Below are 23,936 nucleotides of genomic sequence, written 5' to 3' on the forward strand. Positions count from 1 at the left end.
GGGGGGGGGAGCGGCCCCCGGAGCCTTTTCTCCCCGCGGTAGCGCAGCAGGTGCGAGTGGTTGGGAGCGGGAGGTGCCGGGTAACGCGCTCCGCCCTAGCTGGGGGCTGAGCCCCGGCGGTTCTGCCTCAGGCCTCAGCGAGCCCCAGCGCGGCGGGGTCTGTGCCCTCGAGGCCTGGCTTACAGCTGAGACTTGTGCTGCCAAGCTGGCGGGCTGAAACACCTTGACATAACGTTAAAAAAACCCCAAAACAACAGGTAAGAAGTCATGTTTATAAAGAGCTTTCCCTTGTGAAGCTTATAACTTCATTAAATAAGTGAGGGGGAAACCCTCTTCCAGTAGATATGAGGCACTGATTTTATTTATTTTTTTATATCTAGGACCCTAATACTCCGAAAGCGTACACCTGCCCCCCTGCTTGTGTTTTACCTAGTTTTAACCTTCAAGCAACATATTTTCACGGTATGTTTTTCTTCTTTCTGAATGGTACAAATATTTTGAACCGTCTTCAGGTAATAATTTGGAAAACTCATTTTACCTGCCCTCCTGGGATTTCAGACACTTTGTTTTAAAGTGTGACTCGCTGCATAATGATGACATAAACCGGGGCTGATGCTTTGAATTTAAATATTTCCCAAGTATCGTGTTATGGCTTACTGTCAGAAATAGGGCTGTCAGCACCATTATTTTTTTTTAATTTAACGGGCACACAGCTAGTTTAGATCTCATCAGTGACTCCACGTGTTTTTAATATTTCCTTTAATCCAGGAACACAAAAAACCCATTCTCCTTCAGCCATTTGTTGCTTTGTCTCTCTGGCAGCCCTTTTGAAAAGTTCTCTTAATATAAAATCCTTGAAATACCCCTATTACCTGTGGTAATAGCCCACCTGTACTTGCTCTCCTGCAGGCTGAGTTGAAGTTATCCTTTCTCAGAGTTTGGCTGCGTTCTAGTTTGTCCCTTCCTAGTTGCCACAGCAGTCAGATGCATCCTTTAAAGAGGATTTCTAAAATAATTGCTCTTTGCCTCTGTTAGCACAATGTGCAAAGCTCTGTTACTAACACTGTGACCTTATTGTCCGAGCACGCCAGAAGATTTATAGATTATTTTTTTTTTCCAATCTGCGCTCCTGGGTTTTTCTGTCTTAAGCTGTGGAAGGTTTCTCCCTGGATTTCATGTCATTTGGCTTGTTCAGCCCCCAAACCTCAAAGTTGCTTCCTTCAGCTCCTGCTTAGAGAGCTTTTTTCCTTATATAATTTTTAAGACTGACTTGGTGCTAGTATTTTCTCCTTGCCTTCCACTCGACCTCTCTGATGTGGGGTAAGACCTTTCCTTCTGGCTCTTAACTTGTGCTCAGCCCTTCCCTGCCCCCTGCGGTTGCTGGGAGCTGTTAATGGCCTGCTGTGTTTGTCCCCCTCCCAGCGTCCTTGCTCTCTTTACACAAGTTAATTTTTTCAAGGCCAGGCAGATAGCAGTACAACAAGGAGTAGATAGCCCTAATCATGTATGATTTGCATAAGCAAGCAGAAACATTCCATGTTCTCCCCGTGAGTTCTGGATCACATGGCCAGTTCTCATCCCTCCCAAAGAAAAGACACTTTTTAATTGCCATTCCCCTAATTGCTCTGAAGTTCAGAGTACTACAAAACAAGAAGGGTGTCTGTGGGCGAGGTCAGGACTATTTACCAGGTATTTCACCTTATCTGTGCTCAAAAATGATGAGGTGACAATGAAACTGTGTAGAGAGAGATGATCAAGTGGTCAGTGGAGGTAAGTTTTATGTCTGCAGGCCCATCAGACAGAAGTGGCTGCAGGAATAGGAAAAAGCAAATAGAAGAAAACAAAAAGCCTCACAGGTTCAGAGAAATCTGCAGGTTTTAACTAGTTTTTAACCAGTTTTTAACCTGTCCTGTCTTTGTCACACTGTTTCCCCATTCCTCCTTTCATATTCTCTTCAGCTCAGTCCCTTTGCTTGTGCTCTGCTTCCCCATATAGTCACTATTGACTTTTTTTTTCCCCTGATTGTCTCCTCCTTTCACTCCACATAAAACCACTATGCTTTCTCGCTGTTCCTTTGTTTTACGCCCCATTTCTCTATCCTGTGCTCTTCTGAAGCACACTGCTTGCAAAGCTCCGTAGGCTTAGTATTCTTTGAGCAGTGCCTGCCACACAGAGGAGCCCCATTCTTGGGTTGGGTTTTCAAAGACAAACATAAAAGTGACTAAAAGGAGGATGCTGCAAAACACAGTTTCCAGGAGTTTAGTTAAAAAGGAAGTTTTAGAAAGGGAGTTTAGTTAAAAGACGTTTTGGAAGGCATTTTCTTGAGGTCTTTATGATGGTTGTGTTAGAACAGGATGGTCTTTTATGTCATTTCATAGTATGAAAGCAGAGGTTCAACTTGAAATACTACAGTCAGACGGTGCCAAACACTTAGAAGTTGTTCAGAAGTGCAACTGGCCAGTAGAAATTCCTCCTAGTGGAAAGCAGTGACTTAGCTGCTGCAACTGAAAAAAGTTTTAAGAATGAGCCTATAACTTCATCAGTCCGAGAAAGGAAATTAAAAGCGTTTCGCCTCAGAAATAAAAAGAACGAACCCTCTACAAATGCAAAGTGTGGAATAACTGGTTTGCTGGGGAGGCCTGGCAATTTGTAGCAGACCACAAGCACTGTTTTACAGGAGGAATTAAGGCTTGGAAGTTTACTAATGAGTAGAATCAAATAATTACAAGCCCTCAGGTGGAATACTTTGTCCAGATTTGGGCAGTAGGTGTTCAGATGGATGCAAATGATCCACATGTGCTGGGAAAAGATTGTACCAGTGAAGAGCAGGTGACTGATGAAGCAAAGTCAAAATAATTTTCTGTTGGGTGAAGAAAAGTGAAGATTTGGGGAGTAAAGAGTGATTTGTCCTCCAATATGTAGCAGGTTGTTAGAAAAATGATCAAACCTCCTTTATGTGGATTAGTAAATGGTAATAGACTTTCTAGGCAGGGGAAGTAGAAGTTCTGTGAGAAATAGTAGGAATTCTGTAAGGACTATTAAATATTGCTACAGGCTACCAAGGAAAAATCACCAGATACTCATTGTTAGAACTTCTAATCGCAGGTTAATGACAAATATCTTTCAGTTGCATCTTGTATAATTTCTGCAGGTCTTGTCCAGCATTATCCTTCTGCTGTGTTTTATTTAGTTAAGGTGTACTTTGAGGAATTTCAGGGTGCTGTGAGGATATACAGGCTGATCTGGTTGCAAAGAAAGCAATGTCTGTGATGAACATCATAACTCCCAGAAGCCAAATGCCTATGCAAATCTTAAAAAACCGAACAAATTTACCAAAATGTATCTACTTTTGTTTCACAGAGAACGTAGTGATTAAGAAATGCATGGGAACGTGCAGCATTTTCATACAAAATAATAAATTTCTGTGGACAACCCCCATGTGATTTACACAAACCGTAGCTTTATTGCTGTATTATCTTCCTACTTGCTTCTGGTTTTCCGTTCATTTTTTTCCAGTACTCTGTGTTCTCTGAGTCAGGGACCTGGAAGGCTTATTTACAGGCACAGTCTCACAGTGGCATTCACAGCGCTTCATAAATAGATACATACATTATCGGTTTCGTTTATAAAGTTTTTAGGATAAACAGCGTTTTTCTTACTTTTGTATAGCACCCAGCTCGCTGGAATCCAGACAGAAGTATTGTATTTTTCTATTCCTGGAAATCGGTCATTTCGACTGCGTTTTCAGGAATGGTTTTGTGCGAGTCTCTTGCTGGGTCCCAACTTCTGATACCCTGAGTGCTTAAAAACTGCAGACAGAGATAGTGGCCTGGCCCAAAACAAGCTTTTGATGTCTCTAGCCAGCTTCCAAACATTCATTTATGAATACATTTTGCCTGGTGTCTATATATATTCATCTTGTAGTACGGTATGATAGTCAATTACAGAAAAATACAAAGCTATCTATTTCTACATAACTTTTAGTGTAAATTGAGTCATCTCTGCTTTATGAGACTTCGCTGTTGTCACAGTTCATAAATGTTATATACCATTTTCTTCCCAGAGTGCTTTCCTGTACCAGGTCTTGAAATATTACCACCTGATGTGTAATGCATTTTTCATTGGATGCGAGCGCGCTAAATTTAGGTGTTGAATCACAGTGCTAACACGTTTGAGCAGTCTTAAACTCAGTAGGCCTGTTCAAAGGTGTGGGGGTTAAGAGGCTCAGGGTCTTACCCTGAGAGACCCTGAACTGAAGTGAGCTCAGTGTTTGTTGTCCACAGAGTCCACTATGTCCAGATCAGTGTCTGCTAAAATGATGGCTGCAGTTAGACCTCACTGTAAACTGGCTGTATGTGTGTGTAGAGTTTACTTAAGCTGTTAAGTAAAAGTAAAAATTAAAAGCTTAAGTACTTAATGCTCTTGTTTTGTTTTTTTTTTTTTTTTAAAAAAAAAGCCACTGATATTGGCAGTTTCCTTTTTAGGCTCTAGCACTACATTTGTTTATATGCTGCTTCTGGGAAGTGAAGAATAAAACTAAATAAGCTTATTAGGTTTGCTCACAGCTTGTTTAATCTTACAACTCCGTACAATACTCTTGTTGAAACTTAGTAGACCGGCTTCAAGACAGAATATACTTTTGAGAAAAGAGATGAGTGTGTCAGAGACCTTTCAATCCTTTACGTAGTGATTTCAGTCACTTGATTTTCAGCCTGTGTATCCATTTGTAGAACTGGCCCAAGACTTCCCCTGGTACAGTGTAAGATATCTGTACCATCCTGGTTGGATGTAAGCCAGAGGTGACTGCCGTGCTTTTGTCATCACTGATTATTTTCCAGCATGAGAAACCAAAGGACAGTACACGAAAATACTTTCTGCGGGCCTGGGGAGCTGGATTTCCACATCAGCATCCAGTGATACTGATATTTGTGGTCCGTAAGCCCACGCAGTTCTCTTACAGTCAGAGTATCTCATTAAAACAGCTTCAAAATCCTTCCCTTTCGGTGTTGCAGCAGTCTAAGATCAGTCTCCGCCTCCAGCATGGCCCCTCTGGGGCAGCCCAGCGCTGCTGCCACATTGCATCTGGTCGCTCGTTGGCAGGTAGGAGCTGGCTCCAGGCTCCCGGTGAGCAGAAAGGCAGTGGCGGGGTGTTTGGGGGGTGCCTCTGCTCCAGCCTTGGGTGCCAGCTGGGCCACCGCGTCCCTCTGCCAGCTGGCACAAGCGAGAGCAACCCCATGACTCCCACGTGTGCCGCTGACGCGGGGAACCGTAACCTGCCCTTAGCAGATTTTGGCACGGGAGAAATTCTGGCCTGTGGAGTGTTTGAACTAAGTCATCAAAAAGCCCGAGGAGGCAGATAGAGTCTTAGCGATGCAGGAAAACTTCCCCAGAGGGTTAGTTTGGGAAGCGTTCAGACTGTTTTCAGTCAAAACACCAACTCCAAACATGCGCTGGAGAAATATGGATTCAGTCCAAGGCTTGCAGTTGAGCTCTTTGTTCAGCCAGGTTAAACCAAGCTTCTGGTTTGCAGCTCCGCTGGAGCTGTGCAAAATTCTCAAAAATCCTAAATAGTGTCTTGTTCCAGCAGCAAAAATAATCATCAGAAATAACTGTATGAGACAAGAAGAAAGTCACCCGGAGACAGGGGTTTGCATCCAACGCCGTCTTCTGCCTGAATGCTGAAAATAAAGATTGTAATTTTGTCTCAGGAGGGGGCAGAGAACATGTAAAGAGGAACTGAAAGACGAATCCAGCGTTGCCCTCGCCAGACACATTCGATTTAAATTGAAAAGGTCACTGCCCACATCATTGCATCGCCCACCATGCCAGGTCCATTGAAGGGATGAGGCTTTGACAGGTCGCCTGTTTTTACCAAGGGTGAGGCATTTCAGGTGTAGTTTGGTGGAAAAAAAACCCCAAGAAGTGGAATATAGATACCATGCTGAAATGTAAGAAACGGGAAAAGAAAAAACGCCTTTTAAAAAAAATACATTTCTTATTAAAGCAGATAAACATTTTCTCCGCTCTTTGCGCATTTTATCATTCCAGGAATGCAGCTTTTTAAATTGCTTTCCCTGTCAACTCTTATTCATTGTAACTAAAGCACTGCTAGTGCTCAAGAAAAGGTCCATTTATAAAATGTTCTTTCAATAAGGAATTTTCCGGGGTCACTTAGGAGGATTCTAGGCATTTCCTCGTTCTGTTTTTTATGCTTGTATGGTTGGACATTGTTGCCTGGAAGGTTTCTGAGGAATTCCTAGCAAATATTTTAATTGGATATATGTCTTTTAGGTTGCATAAGGCCTCCTGATGTATGCTATGCAGAAGACTTGATGATTGGAAATATTCAGCAGTGTGTGATAACGCAGGCGTTAACACCTACACTGCTGTTGGCAGGTAAGGAACTCGGTGTTGATCCAGGGTTAGAGTGTCATTACAGGTTTTCCTCTTGTCATTGTCAGTTTTGCGGTGTTTACCTGATCCACTGTTAAAACCCAGAATACCTCAAAATAGCTGTAAAAAGACTTTGTTTTCTTGGCTGTGTGGTTTGTTTTTTTTTTTTTTCTAGTCCAAAAATTATAAAAGAAGGAATTAAAGGAACACCTCCCAGCAGGGAATTGGATTTGCTAAAATGTCACCACCAATCTCTTAATTAGCCCCTCAGAATACCATGTTGTCTCTTGGTCCTCAGTGAGAAAGAATATGAGTGGAAATGAAATGGAGTTTATTCTTAAATAACAAAACCAAGTAACTCTTAAAGAACAGAAATCACAGTTGCAAAGTCAGGGGTCGTGAGAGGTCGTTTAACGAAAGCTGCATTTTGAAATACTGACTGACTTAGAAATGTGAAAGTTGATGAACAAAATGAGAATGAAATAGAATTCTTAGAAAAGGATTCACGTTTACAGTAAAAATAACCTGTACTTACACAAGATTATCCAAACCTTTTCTATGAATATGGCTAAGAAATAGGAAAATTTCTTCTAGTGGTCTGTAAAATGTGTTGACTCCAGCTTTTAATTTCCTATTACTTTATATAAAGTTAAGCCTGAAACCTCTTTCCTGTGTTTTAAATCTTTTTTTTTTTTTTTTTTTTTTAGTTCTGCTAAAACCAAGGTGTCTTAAACACAGTTGTTCTCCCCAGTTGAGGAAGGCATTTGAGAATGTATGAGAACTCAACTTTTTTATAATAATCTTGGAGGGAATGAGCACAACTGTCATTCCTTTTGTCCCCTAATAGGACTGACCCTGCTCTAGACTATTTCTGATGTGTTGTGCCCATCTCCAGTGCTACCAAGTACCAAAGATGGCTGTCTAGGCTGGTTAGCACATTTGTAGAGGTTTCTAAGGGCTGATGTGGAAGGCATGTTCATCACTGGGCATCAAAGAGCTCTGGAAGACAGAACACCCTTTTCCCCAAGGAACATCTTAAAGAGGGTCAGTACAGTAGAGGAGCTATGTGAATTATTAATAGCTGCTTCCCTAAAATATTCTAAAAATTAAAATTTCATATTAACTTGAAAAATTTTTGTTGGCAAAGAAAGGCCAATATTACAGGTAGTCGAGGACCAGTGGACATGCTTTGTCTGAAATGAAGCGACACGTTTTCATACATTTTTTTTCATGTGTTTCAATAGTTCTTTTAAAAAAATGGGAAAAGGAAAAAAATGGGATTTTTCTGCTCTCTTCCCTATATTGGGGAGGGGGTCAAATTTCCATAAAATATTCCTCAACTAATCTGCAATCACTGAATTCTTTATAATTTCAGTTGTCCAAAGAATGCACAGGTCAAAGCCAGAATTCGAAGTCAGGGGTATATCTGTTCAGTTTGGTTTCTGCTGCCTCAGTTAGAAAAATGTCTGTGAAAAGAAATTTTTTAGATGCAGTTTTCAAGATTCTGCTGTAGGTTATTAGAACTCTACTTCGTCATCATTGTAATAGTAATTACTCACTTCAAAGTGGGGTCATTAGCCCTAATTAATATTTACAAACACACCGGTATTAAGGTGAAACGTGTTCTGAAAGAGTGGAATGTTTTGTCACAGTAACGTATCTCAGCAATCCCAAAGTGCTTACAGAACTCTTCTGCTCAGTCTTAGCTGCAAAATAGGTCAAGGCTGTCAATTTTTCTCCTTCTCTGACTGTAATGTAAATTCTGCTCTACCAGACTTCAAACAAAAGATTAGTTTGTACCAAGTTTGCAGATCTTCGCAGCAGTCATTGTCTTAATTTAAAAAAAAATTAATTACTCGAGCTATTTTTCACATGTAAGCTTTTTCTCATTTTACAAACAGATGTCATAGTTTTGGCTGCATCTCCGTAAAGTTTTAGGCAGCCAGCAGGTTTATTAACATTTTCTATATTTGTAGAAAAAAAAAAAGTCCTTATGAATATCAAGTTATGTTATTATTTACATATGATATTTTGTCGATATACAGTGCCTAATTCTACCCACGGTGAGACTGTGGGCACGTTACAAGAGCCTCGCTGTAGAGAAGCATTATTTCTGCCTTTCAGTGTCCAGATGGCCAGAATGTTTGTGGGGGATTTTTATTTTTTTTTTATTGTTGTTGTTGCTTTCCATCATCTCTGTTGGAAGTATAAGAGTTGTTATTCTAAGCCTATAGTCATTGTTAGAAAAATGAAATTCCATCTGCTATTGACTGAAGGAAGCTGGGGGAAAATCAACAGAAACCCCCATTTGCTAGGCAGCATTTGTTGCCGGTTCTGAGCCAAAAATTTCAAGCCACTGTGCGTGAGGAACTCTGGATCTAACCTGGTGGTCAACAAGGCAGATGCACATTTTATTATAAATCTTTATTTGTTTGAGGGATTTTTATGGTGTCCTAGTTCCTAACCACAAAACTTCTAAAGGTTTTTGTAAAGTGACAGCGAGCGTACAGACTTTTTAAACAGACTTTGTATATTCGTTTAGGTGAAGACGTGCTGCAGTGAGAGTAGACTTCTGAATACATAGAAATATCTTAGCTGTCGTGGGCCAGACTCTCAGAAGCCTCAGATACTTTTCAATTAGTTCAGTAGAAGTTGTTGGACTGATAAATTATTTTTCATTAAATATGGCCTTACTTTCATGACACTGGGTGCGTATTTGGGGAGACTGACAAAACTCTGGGGAGGGAGAATGGCAACAATTCCTTCTGTTTCTCTGTGAATACCTTTCATGACGACATTTTTATCTTATATAACATAGCTAATCCTGTTCCTAGCCCCGCTTTTCTTTAGCCAGTCCTTTCCTAAGATCCTTTGGCTACAACAGACTGTAAGGCTGACTTTCTGAAACTCTTATGCCAACCCTGTTTCTGGTGTCCAGCTTTTTGCACGTTACGTACATTTTCTACATCTTCCTGATCTTCAGCCACTTAACGATGCTACTGTTAAATTGCATCTTTGTATTTTAGGTGCTTTTCTAAATCATTGAAGCCCTCTATAGAGATCTTAGGGCTGTTTCAGCACTTGGGCACCTGATGGGACCCAGTTATCAGTCTCACACCCCTAGTAAGCACGTGGGTGACAGACCTTGTACCCTTCTCCTGTATGTCTGAGAACTCTAAACCTTTAAGACAGTTAACAGTCTAACAGCCTCTTTCCTTCTTCCACTCTTTCATCTGCTGCACCGTTGTTCTTTTCTACCAACTTGTCTTTCCCTAGAAAGATTCCTGCTGAATCCAAGCTGCATATTCTGTGCTCCTGGCATAGGCTGGTGTTAATGAAAGGTCAGAGGAAGGTGGATGCTCCTGAACACCCTCAACAAGCATCCTTCACCCCAGCAGGCTTCCTCAAAAGCAGTTTAGATTGTGGCCCGCGTATAAAAATTGACTGATCAGAGAGGTCCAGGCATAATACGTTACATTTTGCTGCTCTTCATACCTAGTCCACATGGGATAAATGAAGGCCCCTTATTCTGTTTTTTGCTTTGCTCGCCAAGGTCAGGGTCCCTTTGGTCCATCTCATGCCACAGGGGCTCCCCCTGGTTATAAACTAATTCATGTGGTGACGAACAGGTCTGTGAAGGTGGCTGGTGCCACTCGCTGAGGTTGCCTGAGCCAGAGGAAGCCGTTCCCCTTACGGTTGGATTCTCTCTTGTTGCTGTAAGTAAGATTAATGTTCTCAAGAATTAACAGTCTGGGCCTCTGCCTGTGCTCTGTGTGAGCTCTTGTTGATTCTAAGTTCTCAGAGATGGTGTAATTTAGCCAGTGGAGGCCAGAGACTGACTTCAGCTACCCTGGAGCAGGCACCTTATGGCTGGCCAGCTCAGTAGCTTCCTCGATATCCCTAGCTGCTGCCGACTGGGACCTGGGGGTGCTGATTGCCAGCCGGCTGAACAGGAGCCAGCAGTGTGCCCAGGGGGCCAAGGAGGCCAATGGCATCTTGGATTGAGTCAGCCCTGGCGTGGCCAGCAGGGACAAGGGAAGGGATCTGAGCCCTGGGCTCGGCACTGGTGAGGCCGCCCCTCACTGAGGGGGTTCAGTTTTGGGCCCCTCACCCCAAAAAGGCCATTGAATGACTCGAGCGTGGGCAGAGAAGGGCAGCGGAGCTGGGGCAGGGTCTGGAGCACAGGTCTGCTGGGGAGCGGCTGAGGGAACTGGGGGGGTTCAGTCTGGAGAAGAGGAGGCTGAGGGGAGACCTCCTGGCCCTCGGCAACTCCCTGCCAGGAGGGGGCAGAGAGGGGGGATGAGTCTCTGGAGCCAAGGCCCCAGCGCCAGGCCCCGAGGGAATGGCCTCAAGCTGCCCAGGGCAGGGTCAGGCTGGCTCTGAGGAAGGATTTCTGTGCAGAAGGGGCTGTTGGGCGTTGGAATGGGCTGCCCAGGGCAGGGGGGAGTCCCCGGGATCCCTGGAGGGGTTGAAGAGTCGGGCTGAGCCAGCGCTGAGGGGTCTGGGGGAGTTGGGAACGGTCAGGGGGAGGGTCATGGTTGGGCTGGAGGAGCCTCAAGGGCTTTTCTAACAGAGATGATTCTGGGATTGTGACTGTATCTCTATTTGATTGTGCTGCAGCCTTGTAGACAAAGTGCACGTATAATCACCTGCCCGTAGACCCTGAGATTTACATCTCCATCTCAAAAAATGAACCCTGCCCCTAGCCTCTCTGTTACAGTCTTTCAGAACAGGTTTCAAGATAAGTGTCTGGAATTTGACACAGTGGAAACCCTGATTCTTCACCTAACGTTGGCAGGAGCAATTTATGGTCCTTCTGCTCTTTGCTATAGAATCTCTTCCGTGAGAGGCCAGGCTTGCCAGCTCTGTTTAAAAAGCAGGTCCTTTTCCTGCCTCCCTTTGCTCCACGTTAGAGGTTATACGCCTGCAAACACTCCGAGCATGCACACGTTTGGTGGTTTTGTCTTGCTTGACTTGGATCTCCCAAGGCAATGGAACCATCCACGATAAGGGACAATATAAGCCAGAAAGTGGTACCTACCATCTGCAGCGCTAGTTTTGGGGTCCTCTAGAAAATTTGTAGCCTTGCCTGTTTCTGGGGACTTTTAACAAACTGCTTACAGCCTGCCTTCAGCTTCAGCGTGTTGGTGTGCTGTTGACCACAACTGCAAAATGCCATGCAGCTTTCGAAATGTCTTAAAACTCAAAGGTTATTTTATCGTATCGTTGTGCTAATTCAAACCACTGTTTGGTCCAGGGGACCTGAGTGAAGACAACAGTAAGACAAGGTAAAACACCAAGTCAGTTATACAAGTAATTGTTTCTGATGTATCTCTTAACTTTGATTTTTTTTTTTTTCCCCCCAGAAATCAAGGGTAGACATAATGCTATTTTTCCCTAAGGAACTGTATTTTTGCTTTTAATAGATTATAAAAGAAGCTGTTGAACAAAGTAATATATAGGGAAAGTGTATTACTGAGCTTAAGGGATATCCAAGAAATGAATTTGGGATTTTCAGGCAGTGTTAAGGAAGACCTCTCCCAAAGCTGCGACAGCAAGAATAAATAGCTTAAAAGAAGCTGACAAGCTTTAAAAAATTGAGCTGTTAAGCTTTTTACAATTGAAGCCTTAAAACTAAACTTCTTCATGGTAGTCAATATTTGTCTATTGTCTGAGAATAGCACGTTTTCCCCCCAGTAAGCTACGTACCCTATCAATAGGATCAGCCCCAGAGCCAGAATCAAACCAAATACTATTAAGACTCATAATAAGGTAGAGGGAACAAATTAAACATTTTTCTGTGTGGGGGAAAAAAAAAAAATCACTGAAAGAAATCAGTGAGAGATTTGGGAGTTAGAGGAGTCTAGAGAGAACGTTTCTTCTGGAGTACATGAAGGTTCCCAGTAACCATGGGTATCACACGTGGCCTTTGCATTGGTGTGCAGTCCACTTTTGATTTATCCAGGGGTGGATTATCCAGGTTTCTGGATAATTTGTGCTGCAGACATGCACCACTTCTGCTTACAAGGCACGCTGCACATAAAAGCAGTGTATTTTCATATTTTTGTTGCACTGTCTGTGCCTATGACCTGATGATAGGTGCCATGTCTGCTGTGTTTTAAGAAACATGGAGCTGGAATGAAGAAAAAGAGAAGTGGTTTGCTAAGAGAGACATCTCTTAGCATGGTTTGGTTTGGGTTTTTTTTACAGCAATTAGTGTTATTCAGTCCTTCATATATTTAGGCAGAGCGATGGTTGATTTAATTTACAGCCATGCGTTCTTCAGATGCCTGTAAATCATGATCCATGGGATAGAAAAAATGAGAAATGTATTAAAAAAAAAAAGAGTTCACGTATAAAATAAATCTTTACTTTGAGTAAGATTTTCCAATTTTCAAATGGATTTAAAGCCAGCCACATTCTTTGTACATCAGATTCACTGATAAGTACTTCAGCGAGACTTCAGGTGGACAGAAACTGCAGCTGGTCCCTGAAAATCCCAAAGCGGGGGAAAGATGCAGAAGGCAGGCTGGCTGGCTCAGCACTAGCCTCTAGGAAACACGTTCCACAAGCAGTGCCTCCGTGCTGGTGTTGCCCTTCTCTTTTGGAAGCAATGCCTCAACTTAGCATTTAAAATCGGTGGATTCGTCTGATCTCAGGTCTTCAGCTGCCACCAACACTGCTCTTTGTACCTGCTGGGTATTTCTGGGAGTGAACTCACTGCTCAAGAGGCAACCAAGCACACTTTTGCTGAGAAATCCCGAGGGGGCAAAAAAACCCCAAACAAACCCCAAGAGAAAATGAATTGTTTTAATTTTTAGAGCAGGATTTTAATAGTGTACAGTAAGAAGGGCTCGAGTCTCTGATGGAGTGAGGAAAAAGCCAAGTGTTCTGAGGTTATCAGCCGCTTTGGGTGCTGAATGAAGTGGGTTCCTGTTGGAAATCGATCTAAAAATGCTGTCAGATATTAAGGGAAGCTGGAAAACATTTCTTAACAGACCTGTAGGCTATCCATAGTACACAGCAGCTGTCCTGTGATGCGTGAGAGCTGTTTTCTGCGAGGCAGCGACCTTGGAGGTGCTCTGGAGGAGAGTGGGGGGCACGTGCTTTTGTGGATAGAGTCGGGTGGTTTAGAGCTACACAGTATACCCCGCGGACAGACTATGGCCATGGCCTTCCAGCTGATAAAAACCCGTCTATCTGTCAAGAAATACGTGATAATATATTTATACGTGCTGTTTCTTGACAATATTACTGTACCTGTCATCCAAGAGGAACAATCTTCAGTTCTGTTTTCGAGTAAAATTGTTTACATTCATCTTATTTTTGAGGCCGAGCAATGTTTCATATTGCATACTTGCATGCTGCTTTTTTTTGCAGAGCTTTTTATGCAATGTTCACATAGAGAATAATGTTTATTCCGAATTCTGTAGCTAAGGCTGTTTTGTTATGATGAAACAGACGTTGCTTTATACTTAGAAATAATAGTGTGTCTGTGATGTAGGCAGCCTAAGATTTATAAGGTCCTTAAATACTCATTTTCTTGCTTTTAAGTATTTGGCTTTTCTAAATGAGGTGATAGATAACTCTGTTGTTCACACAGATATAAGAGGAGGGATCTGAACCAGTGCTTTGCACTTCAGTACAGTTTTTTTTACCTGCATTTCACCTGACTGCAAAGATCTTTTCATTTGAAAAGTGTGCATTTGTGCTATTAATTTGTTTTGTGATATGCCTGCATAAATGCAGAAATTTCAGCAAATGTAAATGCATCGCGCTATATATAACCTCCCTGAATTTGTTTTTAATGGATAATGCCTTTTTGGCTTTGTCCTTTTTTTAGGAAGTCTCTCCGTTACCAAAAAAGGGAAATAAAATTGCTTTTATCAGATCTCGATATGTCCTTTTTTTTTTTTTTAAAGTAAATGAATTTTATTTATAAGCTTATAATGGAAATATTTTCTAATAATTTTCAAAGTATAGAAAGTGTTTTAAAACATTTTTATCCATGCTTGGGAAATGAGCTCCTCTAGGCATCATTATCCAGCTACAGTCCTGTTTTGTTGTGTGATATACTGTGATAATGGATAGATAGAAGATCAGACACAATAGATTAATAAAGGAAGAGGGATTGTAATATACCTTAACTTTAGAAAGATATTAAACTTCTAGAACACTCTCTGGTTGTCACAGTGCTGAAGATTCATGCTGGCTGTTTGGGGGTTTTGTTAAATCTCTGTGAGTGCTTGGGATACCCATATCATCTCTGTAATAGTTCTCATACATGTTAAATAATGGAAAAACTCACCTGTGGGACTGGAAGTCCATGTTTTTGAAAAACTCCTGGAGTTTTTTTGCTAAGAGAGCAAGGGAAAATCTGTCTCTCTAGTCATTACAGACAGAAATAATTATGTCTTTAATTGTTACACTTAACAGTGAGAAACTTTACACGCGTTTAGGGGTGAATCTTATCTTAAAGTCATGGCAGACTGTGGTCCCACACCCACCCATTTACACGTGAGGATCTTGCCAGTAGTGCACAACACCGCTTTAAATGATGGAAAGATGGTGAAAAAAATCTTCTTGATCTCACTGCGAGTGGACTTGGGTCTCCAATTGCAAAAAAATCCTCAATAGTTTTCTTTGTGTTGTGTATTGTCTTCGAATATAGCTGACAGGTGACATTTTAAGGAGATTTAGTTGAGATGGTGGGGGCAGAGTTGAAAAGAGGTGTTTCTAAATTGATGGGAAAGAAAAAAAGATTTCAGTATTTCTTTGTGATAATCGTGTAATGACTCAATAGTGGGGTTTCACAGTTCGTAAAAGCACTGTCCTTCATCTTCCCAACAGCTATGGTAATTTTATGTTCCTTCTTTCAAGCTGAAGAGGCAAGGAGGTTAAAACAGGACTTCAGAAAGGATGTTCCTAGCTAATAGGGAGGCTACGTGTTATCGGTGCTGCCCCTGGAACACCATTTTACCTTAGCATCTCTTCAACCAAGTAACGGTTTAGCCCGGTGTTGCTTCATTTAGATCGTTAGGTCACAGACTGAAATGTTGTCCTATTTAAAAAAAAAAAAAACCAACAGCACAACCAAGTACAAAACGTTGGTCACAAAATAATGAGGAAGAATCATTCATTCTGATCTTTCTGTCATATAGTTCTTTTCTGGGAGCTTGTTGCAAGAAGACGTTCAACAACTTGCGTGTCTGCAGCTAACCTTACGAGTCCTGTTGAATAAGACGGGCTGTAGTTTTATAAACCCTTAAACTGGTACTGCGGCCAGGAAAAGAGAAGGTAGTCCTACTGCCCATTCCCAGTTCAAGCTGTTGTTTCCTCTGTGTTGGCAGATGTTTTCTGTAGCTGAGGTTAGAGAACTGATTTGGATTAATACTAACTGTTACATTTCTTTGCCAGACCAGTTTCCAGTGAGTTCCCTGATCAGGTTCACCAGCTGGCTGCAGAAACAATCCTGTCAGCTCAAGGGAACAGCAGCACAAAGACCAGAACAAAGCTCTAAATTGAAGTTATTTTTGTTTAGTAGCAAGCCTGGTTAGCTGCTAGAGGACGTTATGAATCCATACTGGACGGGTGGGCGCAGTGGGGATCATCCCCTGCCCGGGGCTCCACAGCACCCAAGGGTCTCCAACCAGAACCTCCCTCTGTCCCTGTTCTCAATCACCACACCAGCGCCCTCCAGAGCAAGGACCACAACTGGAAACTGTCCCCAATACCCACAGTGTTTTTCTCTGTTTTTTTCAGAAGATTTTTTTTTTTTTTTTTATTCCGAATTTGCAGAGAGCAATGAATGAAGGAAGATCACAGGATGGAGAATTTTAGAACTCCCTCAGCCTCACTGAAGTCCTTTTATTCCAGTTTTATTTGCGTTACAGGAGGAAGAAGCACATCACATAGAATAATCCACAAAGTATTCAAAAATTTCTTTTATGGAGGAGGCTAAACAAACACAGGAGATAGTATAGATTTCAGCATGACATGACTACAAGCAAACCCAGCTTATGGTACCTTGTTTATTATCATTTTTGTCCTGCAGAACTTCTCTCTAAAAAATGAAAACAATTATAGCGACTCCAGAAAATAAGCAGAGGAACAACGTAGGATGCAAGTCAACTGCACATATGATTTTTTTTTTCCAGGGACACGGTAGTTCAGATTAATCAAGGTAAAACAGATGGAGCACAACCCTGATATGCATTTTGCTTCTAGTGTTAAGTCCCACAGAGCTAGACATAACTGAAATCTTCAGTAAGGTAGCAGCAGAACAAATTCTTGATGACATTTTGAAGAACTATGTCAGATCACACGGACAATGGTCAAGCCAGGAGGGATAAAATAGCTTTTTCATCAATGAGCTCTTTGTTTTTTGGAGTTTGGTTGTTGGGTTTGTTTTGTTTTTTTTTCTGAAAAGTTTTAATATGAAACAAAAAGATCGTACTTTCGGTCTGAGTATTGCCGATTTCAAAGGGAGGAAAATGTTAACAGATGTGGCATGACCTGTATACTGTAACACGATAGTTTTGAAAGAAATATTTATGAGGATGCTACTAGACTCCCCAAGATTGTGGCCGGGGCTGTCGTGGGCTCCCCCACCAGCTGCCCCAGCCCGCAGGGAGCCACCAGCCCGCATCCTGCCCCGGCCACTCGGCACCTTTCAGGGCCTGGGTGCAGAGTTCAAAGCATCTCAAGCAGCGAGACAGGCGGCCAAGTTAAGATGGAGGGGAAAAAAGAAAAAAGAAGAAATCATTAAGAAAAGTGAGAGCGAGGCAGCGCATTTTTCCAGCAGGATTTGGAAAGATTATAATGAGGCAAGGAATAAATGATTCAGCGAGAAAGCTGAACACAGGGCAAACCTTTGTGACTGTGACTGTTGCCTTGAAAGGAAAAGAAAGGAGAGAGCAGCTCGTGGGCTGCTGGCACAGGCGGCTGGCAGGCGCCAAGGTGTGAAAGGGCGGCAGCGAACACGCTGGGTCAGGGCCCTTTCTTGCCCTCCTTGCCCTGGGGTCCACACCAGCCCCGCTGTGGCTCTGGAGGATGGACGTGAAGATCCTGGAGCCTGTCAGCAGCTCCTGATGTGAAGGGGGTGTAAAGTTATGTGAAACATGAAGGCTACAGAAAGACTTTGAATTAGATTGTGAGGACAGTACAGATAATGTTGCAAGGGAGATACAGAAAAAGTTGCAAAGATGAATGTTTGGTTGTGGTTACATATTTATAACTGAATCCTTTTTCAAAGCCAACAGAATAGATGTTTAATATTTAGCTGTGGTTCTTCAAAGCCTCCAGACTGTCTTTTGTTTCCTCCTTTAGGGAAGCTAGAAAGATGTTGAACTCCATTATCAATATTTTTTTGCATCTTCCTATGCTCGGGACAAGTGTCCTTGAAAGGGCAGCAGTTTTGGATTTGCTGATTGTCATGTAGACAAGGATGTTTTCAAAATAAAGGCACACAATCCATTTGTAAATCTTCCTGAATATATGAAAGTCTAATCAGGCTGACTCAGACAGCCAAACTATGGCATATCTCATTTGAATTCTCTCTTCCCCCAGGCCTTGTCTACAAGAAATATGCATACATTGTATTGTGAGTAGAAAACATGAATGATAACAATACTCAGCCCTGGTGGAGTTCTGAATGTATTTTAGCTTTAAATGCATCTGAGCATTTACCTTTTTCATATACTGGATGTAGCTGTAACAGCCCCGTATAATGCCTTTTTTTGTTGCCAACAATGTAGTCCTGAAGCAACACAACCTGCCGCAGCCCCATTTTTCCTTACTGTTGGTAGTTGATGGTATTTTCCACAGTAAACGAACATGTTTATTGATTTGGTAGATGAACAGTGATCTTGCATACCCTACTTGTGTGAGTAGTTCCTCCTTACAGGAGGGGCCCCGTTGAGTACCCACCACACACATCTTCACTGCTCTGCTCTGTGATTGTTGCACACAACTTGTTGTCATCGTGGGACTTTTTTCCCCTTTACTGAGCGTTGCTCTTTTCTAAATTCATTAGCATAAGGTAGTTTCTTAATTTGGCATGTGATAGCCCAAGGAACAAACAAGTAGCCACGAAAAAGTTAATAGTTTCATTTACTACTTTGTCAGACACATCCCTGTGATTGGTGTATTTTGTACTACCATGGCTGGGTGATGGCTGAGGTAAACGTTTTACATTCTATGTATCTTTTGGGGTTTGTTGGTTGTTTTGTTGTTCAGTTTGTTTGTTTTGGTTTGTTTTTTTGTTTCCCTACGCTGACTTTAAAAGTCAGTCTGTGGTTCTTTCTCTTATTCAAAAATTCTCCTATTTGCCCTCCCAAAGAATGGGGAGAGATTTGACATCTCTGAAATATTTATTGGATGGGTGAACGTTGAGGCTAAATTTAGTAAGATATATGTTTTGATTGTTATCGTGGCAAGTAAAAGTCATTCGAGTATTGCTTTTGCTAACTTCTCTGTGCTTGTTTGTCTCTTGGAAAGGTGATACCATTGCAAATTTCCATTAGAGAAAAGAGATGACAAAAAGTTTGACATGCTATCGTTATGTAAAAGAATACCAGCTCACGCCTTGTACTGGCAATGTCTGCACTCCTAAGAGTAGCCTTTTCCTCACCATCAGATGTTTAAACCAGATGTAAAATATCGGGGAGTTTATATCATGTACTCTCACAAAAACGTCCTCTATCATCTTTCTTAAAAACCATCATTGAGTAACTGGATCTTTCCACTGCGGTGAGCTCATTTAACACCAGCCAGGAAGAAAATCTTTGCTTTGCTCTGGTTGCAGCCATTGCATTTGTGTTCTTATCTTAATAAACGGGAGCTGCGCTATGAATAGACTTCATCCGAATTAGAGATAATTAAGATAAGGTCGGCTGCAAGATCTGTCACCTTTGTCCATCATCCACAGCAATGAGGCCGCTTTTGCCGCACAGTAGATATGATGTGATTCCGTTGCCTCTCCCCAAGAGAGGAGAGATGCTTTTCTGGTAGCTGAGCTAGTTGGAGATTCATTATAGTGTGTATAATTAATGAGCGTCAGCAATGAGACACATTATAAACCTCAGAGTTTGTTAGAAAAAAAGTAAAGGCATTTTTTGAAAATAACTTCGGAATAAATGTTAATATGAGGACTCTAAGGGGATCAACATTTAAGGGGGCTACATTTAATGTCTGAATTACTTGAAACTGCAATTTGCTTTTGTCAGGATCAAATATTCCAAGAAAATGGTACTCAGAGCTATTGTACAAGATATTTTCTAAGTCCTTGTGATTCAAGTAGAGAAGAGATGTCAGGAAACATTATGATTTGTTCTCATCTTTTATTTTATTTTTCAAACTCCAAGATTATAAAGCCTTCATTTCACATCTAGAAATACTTGAAGTAATATGCTCTTCAGGGGGGAAACAGACTGAACAGCAGTTAAGCTATTATTTTCACTAAACCAAATAATAGGCTTTAATAAAAAGCCTCTTCCTAGCTGTATTGGCCATTATTAACATGTCTACATCCGTCCTGTAATATTCTTATTTCTAAAGGACTCTCGATGCTGCTTTATCCTCAGGAGAGAGTGGAAATCTATACGTTAATAACCAGTGCTTATGGCTGACTGACCCACCACTTGTGCCTGTCTGCAGAAAGCTGTGTTTTGGAGGGCCAGCTGCTTTTTGTGACACGAGGAGGAAGACATCCCTGACGGCTGATGCACTTTTGGCCACCTGAGTTTGGTCAGTCATCCCTGTGTAAAGTGCCCGGCAACTTTAATAAGCTTGCTGAAAATATTGTGTACAATGCACTTGGGACAGCAGATGCTTTGAATTTTCTGTGTCTTTGTGTAAGATTAAAGGAGAGTTTAATACTCAACCAAAGGGGTCATTACTGCTGGGGGGGTCATCTGTATTGAACCACAGCTGAAATATGTAATGAGGATTTTGAAGGCAAACCCTTTCATTTTGTTTAACGCTGCCATCTCCACACATCGCTGTAACAAGGAGGCCAGGACTTTGGGTGTTGAAAGTGTAGTGCCCTCTGATTCTCTTCCTCTCTGAGTTCAGCATCCTGCAGATCAGAAAACCTCCAGAGCTTGTGCTCAAGTGCCCAACAGCTTCTTTAAACCAACGTATTTAATCTTTATAGCTGGAAGAGAGCAGAACACAGGAGAAAGGCGTTTTAATGCACTCAAAGAGCTACATGCCTGTCTTTCTTACCCTAAGGCCTTTGCCCTGTGGTATGGAGTCACAAAAATTTTGTTTCTTCAGATCCTACGGTAGAATCAATGCTCTTTATTCTCCCTGGAATTTCTTTACAGAGATTATTTTAGTCTATCTTCATTTTTTAACTGTTGCCGTTCTTCTGGATCACTTTGCTGCCAGACTGGCAAAACTGGCTGTATTAACATTGCTCGTAGCCTGTCACAGGCTGAGATTATTACGTATATTACTCCACTGACAGGACTTGATCTTATTTCACTAGTTACTACTCTCTCCTTAGGAATTCTTTTCAGCTAGATCTTTTTCCAAACCTGGCCTGGAGTGCAGTCTCAAAACTGTTGACATGGCAATGACCTCTAAAAGTGATGAAGGCAGCGTTGGGAGGGATAGAACAGGAGTGAATACTAATCTCTTGGTCATCAAATCTACCGTTTCCAGAAAATAAATTTATCTAGTCATGTGAAGCATGACTCAAGCAGCATCTTCTAAGGTAAATGCAAAGATCTTTCCGTGATCCTCCGCTCTGTTTAGCAGGAGGCTGCTTATTTGAAGGCATTGAATAGTTTGTCAGCTTTCTAGCCAATCTGTCATTAATTAAATGAACGTGCAAATATATTAAAGATTCTGATTACCTTATATGATACAGTATCACAATAACCGATATTTGAAAATTAACTTTCTGTTGCAGCCTGCGCAAACTTCAAGGTTAGTGATTCACCTGGTTCTTACTCTGTTACCTGTAGCTGGGTGCCAGTGAGAAAGAACTACTCAGAGGTTCCATTACGGTTTGATAAACGCCCTGTCTCAAGGCAAGGTGTTTCTTCCAGAATGCTATTTGTGACATTTTTTTTTTTCCCTTAAGGAAATATCCCGTAATAAACTGCTGAAAAATGTTATATTTTTGCAGCAAATGTGAAATTTTCAAAGTCATTGGCAGTGTGCCTCATCAGTCCACAAGCAGGTTTGAAAGCCACAGGGAGTTTTGTGTAGGGAATATGTTTCCTATCAATGCAAATTTCACGAGTCCAAATGCAAGAAAAATTTCCATAGTTGTGAGTTTTCTACGTGTCGTACCGTACCACCACTGAGCTACGTGAATTTTTTTTTTTTTTTTTCCTTGTGGAGTAACAGATCTAGTTAAGAAAACCCAGGTCTTGAATCTAAAATTGAGAACAAACGACGTGATCACAACTTTTCAGGCATCATCTCAGAGGCCAAAACTGTAAGTGGACAGGCTAGGGCTTGTGTCTTCATCAGTTGCCAACTATATTGTGGCTATTCCTGCTAGCTTTTGGCTAGCTTAAGGAGCCTGTTTCCAGCACACAGCTATTGTACGGTGTCTTGGCCGTTTCATCATCTGAAATTGTGGTGGGCATTTTTCTACCTGGAAATAAGTAATCCAGTGGCCATCTGTGTACCTATACGGAGATTAAGCGACAATATAATCATGACATGAAATGTATGAAATGCTGCTTTCTTTCAATTTGTCCTGTCCTGAAAGGTTTAAAGACAAGATTTTCTGTGTAGGATTGCCAATTTTCTGGGTATTCCTTTGATAGAAAGTATCCACAGCCTAGCTCACAGCTGAGTCCTTTGCCTGTGTAGTAAAGTGCACAGATTTATGGGTTACATTATGTTGTCTCTTAACAGAGGAAAGTTATTTTCCCCTGTCTGAAAAACAAGCACATTTATTTTAGAAAGCCCAGAGCCTCTCACTTCATATTCTCAGTATAACTGTGCTGTAAGTGCCCTTATGAAATAGGATCTTCCCTCAAACACGACAGGAATTTCCCAAGTAAACTTTTAATTTCCTTAATTAACCAAACAAAAGCAAATCCACTGGTCAGAGAACAGCCGTTTTCTGCAGCTTTTCACACAACTGCTGTGGGAACAGATGCAAAGAATGATTTAAATATCCCATTACTATAATTCAGGGTTTTTTTCTATTACCACTTTTCTGTAATACCGTGTACTGATAATCATGTTACTTCATTAAAGAGAGGTTCAACTTATTTCTTTCAGCAAGTTGGTAAGATATTTAGAGCAAATTAATTTTGTGCTATTAGCACTTGGGTGGAAGGATTTGCTACAAGGAGTACGTGCCATGGCAACTCCTGTACCATAGCATAAAGTAGGTGAGTTAACCTCTCAAATGCAAAACACTTCAAGAAACCACATGGCAATGTGTGAAGGAGACCCTTTCCATCCTTGTGATGGGATGGTGGAAAGGATGAAATTATAACTGTAATGTGCTGTCCTACACATCCAGGTTTTTCTGGCTCCCAGTGGACACTTTTTACTTACTGAAGGCCCCTGTGACACCTCCCAAGTGGGTGCTACAGGGTGTTTTTTTTAGGGCAGATCATCAGGGGTGCTTGCATATGGTGGTATCTCTGTGGCTGTGGCCTATCAACCTTTCCCACTGGAGAGACTTCTTCCAAACTTTTATGTTATTAATACCCTAAAGGTGAAAAAGCATTTAAATTGCCTCGTTTCTTCTAGCATTCGCTCTCTTTCTAGAATAAGGGGAACCAGCAAGAGAGGACTGTGTGCAAGAGTCTGCCAAAGAGCCTGAACCCTCAGCTGCGAGGGGCCTTCCAGAGGCTGTCGGAGTTCTTCCGTTCAGCCAGATATTCCTACAATGCCCATAAAGTTTATGTAGTCTCCCAACCCGTGTGCTGAGGGCACATCATATTTTCATGAGACTAGAACCGTGGGCGTTATGTGGCTAATAACCAGTGTCAGTGGCAATGTTAAAGCTCTAAATTCTGCAAAACCTTAGATACGGTTCTGACCCTACCAACACAAGCTTGCAAACCCTATTCCAAACGTATTGGAGGAGCTGTGGAACCTACAGGCTCCAGAATAGGTTTGTATGTTGGGATTTATTTGCCAAATAACTAGTGTTCAGCTGCATACTGAAAGTGGTCTTCTGCCAAAGATGATTTGGAAGCCAACCGATCAATAAGTGATGCTCAGGTAAACGCTTGTACCTCGTCATTTATTGCCTTCAAACGTTGGCGATAAGGAATGTTCTAATAAGTTCTCAATGTCGTAGCCTCCAGGAAAGAAAACAGTAGGCTGAGTTCATCCCTGGTGTAACTGTAGTTAAATTTGCCTCTTGCAGTTATTTAGAACGTCTTTTAGGGAACAGCAAATTGGGTCTGGCATTGCATTTGTTCAAAGACTATGTATGAGTAAGCCTTTATTTCTATCTGTCCTCTAAAGCCTCTGGAAAAATTGGCATGGAGTATCAGGGGTATTAAATCATTAAATCTATTTCTAAACACATGACATCTATTTCTATAAGCTTT

The 23,936-nt window shown here is 41.7% G+C and overlaps 1 long non-coding RNA gene across 1 annotated transcript in view; it reads left to right on the top strand.

The window, feature by feature from the left end:
- The first annotated feature begins 139 nt into the window (after positions 1-139).
- Positions 140-23,936, top strand: part of LOC113491178 — a 59,572-nt gene continuing 35,775 nt past the window's right edge. The window contains exons 1-2 of the long non-coding RNA XR_003400363.1: positions 140-257; positions 381-462. This is a non-coding gene — a long non-coding RNA (uncharacterized LOC113491178). The remainder of the gene's footprint in view (positions 258-380; positions 463-23,936) is intronic.

Source organism: Athene cunicularia (genome assembly GCF_003259725.1).
Source record: "Athene cunicularia isolate RWA chromosome 1 unlocalized genomic scaffold, athCun1 chr1_part2, whole genome shotgun sequence".
NCBI classification, from domain to species: Eukaryota; Metazoa; Chordata; class Aves; order Strigiformes; family Strigidae; genus Athene; species Athene cunicularia.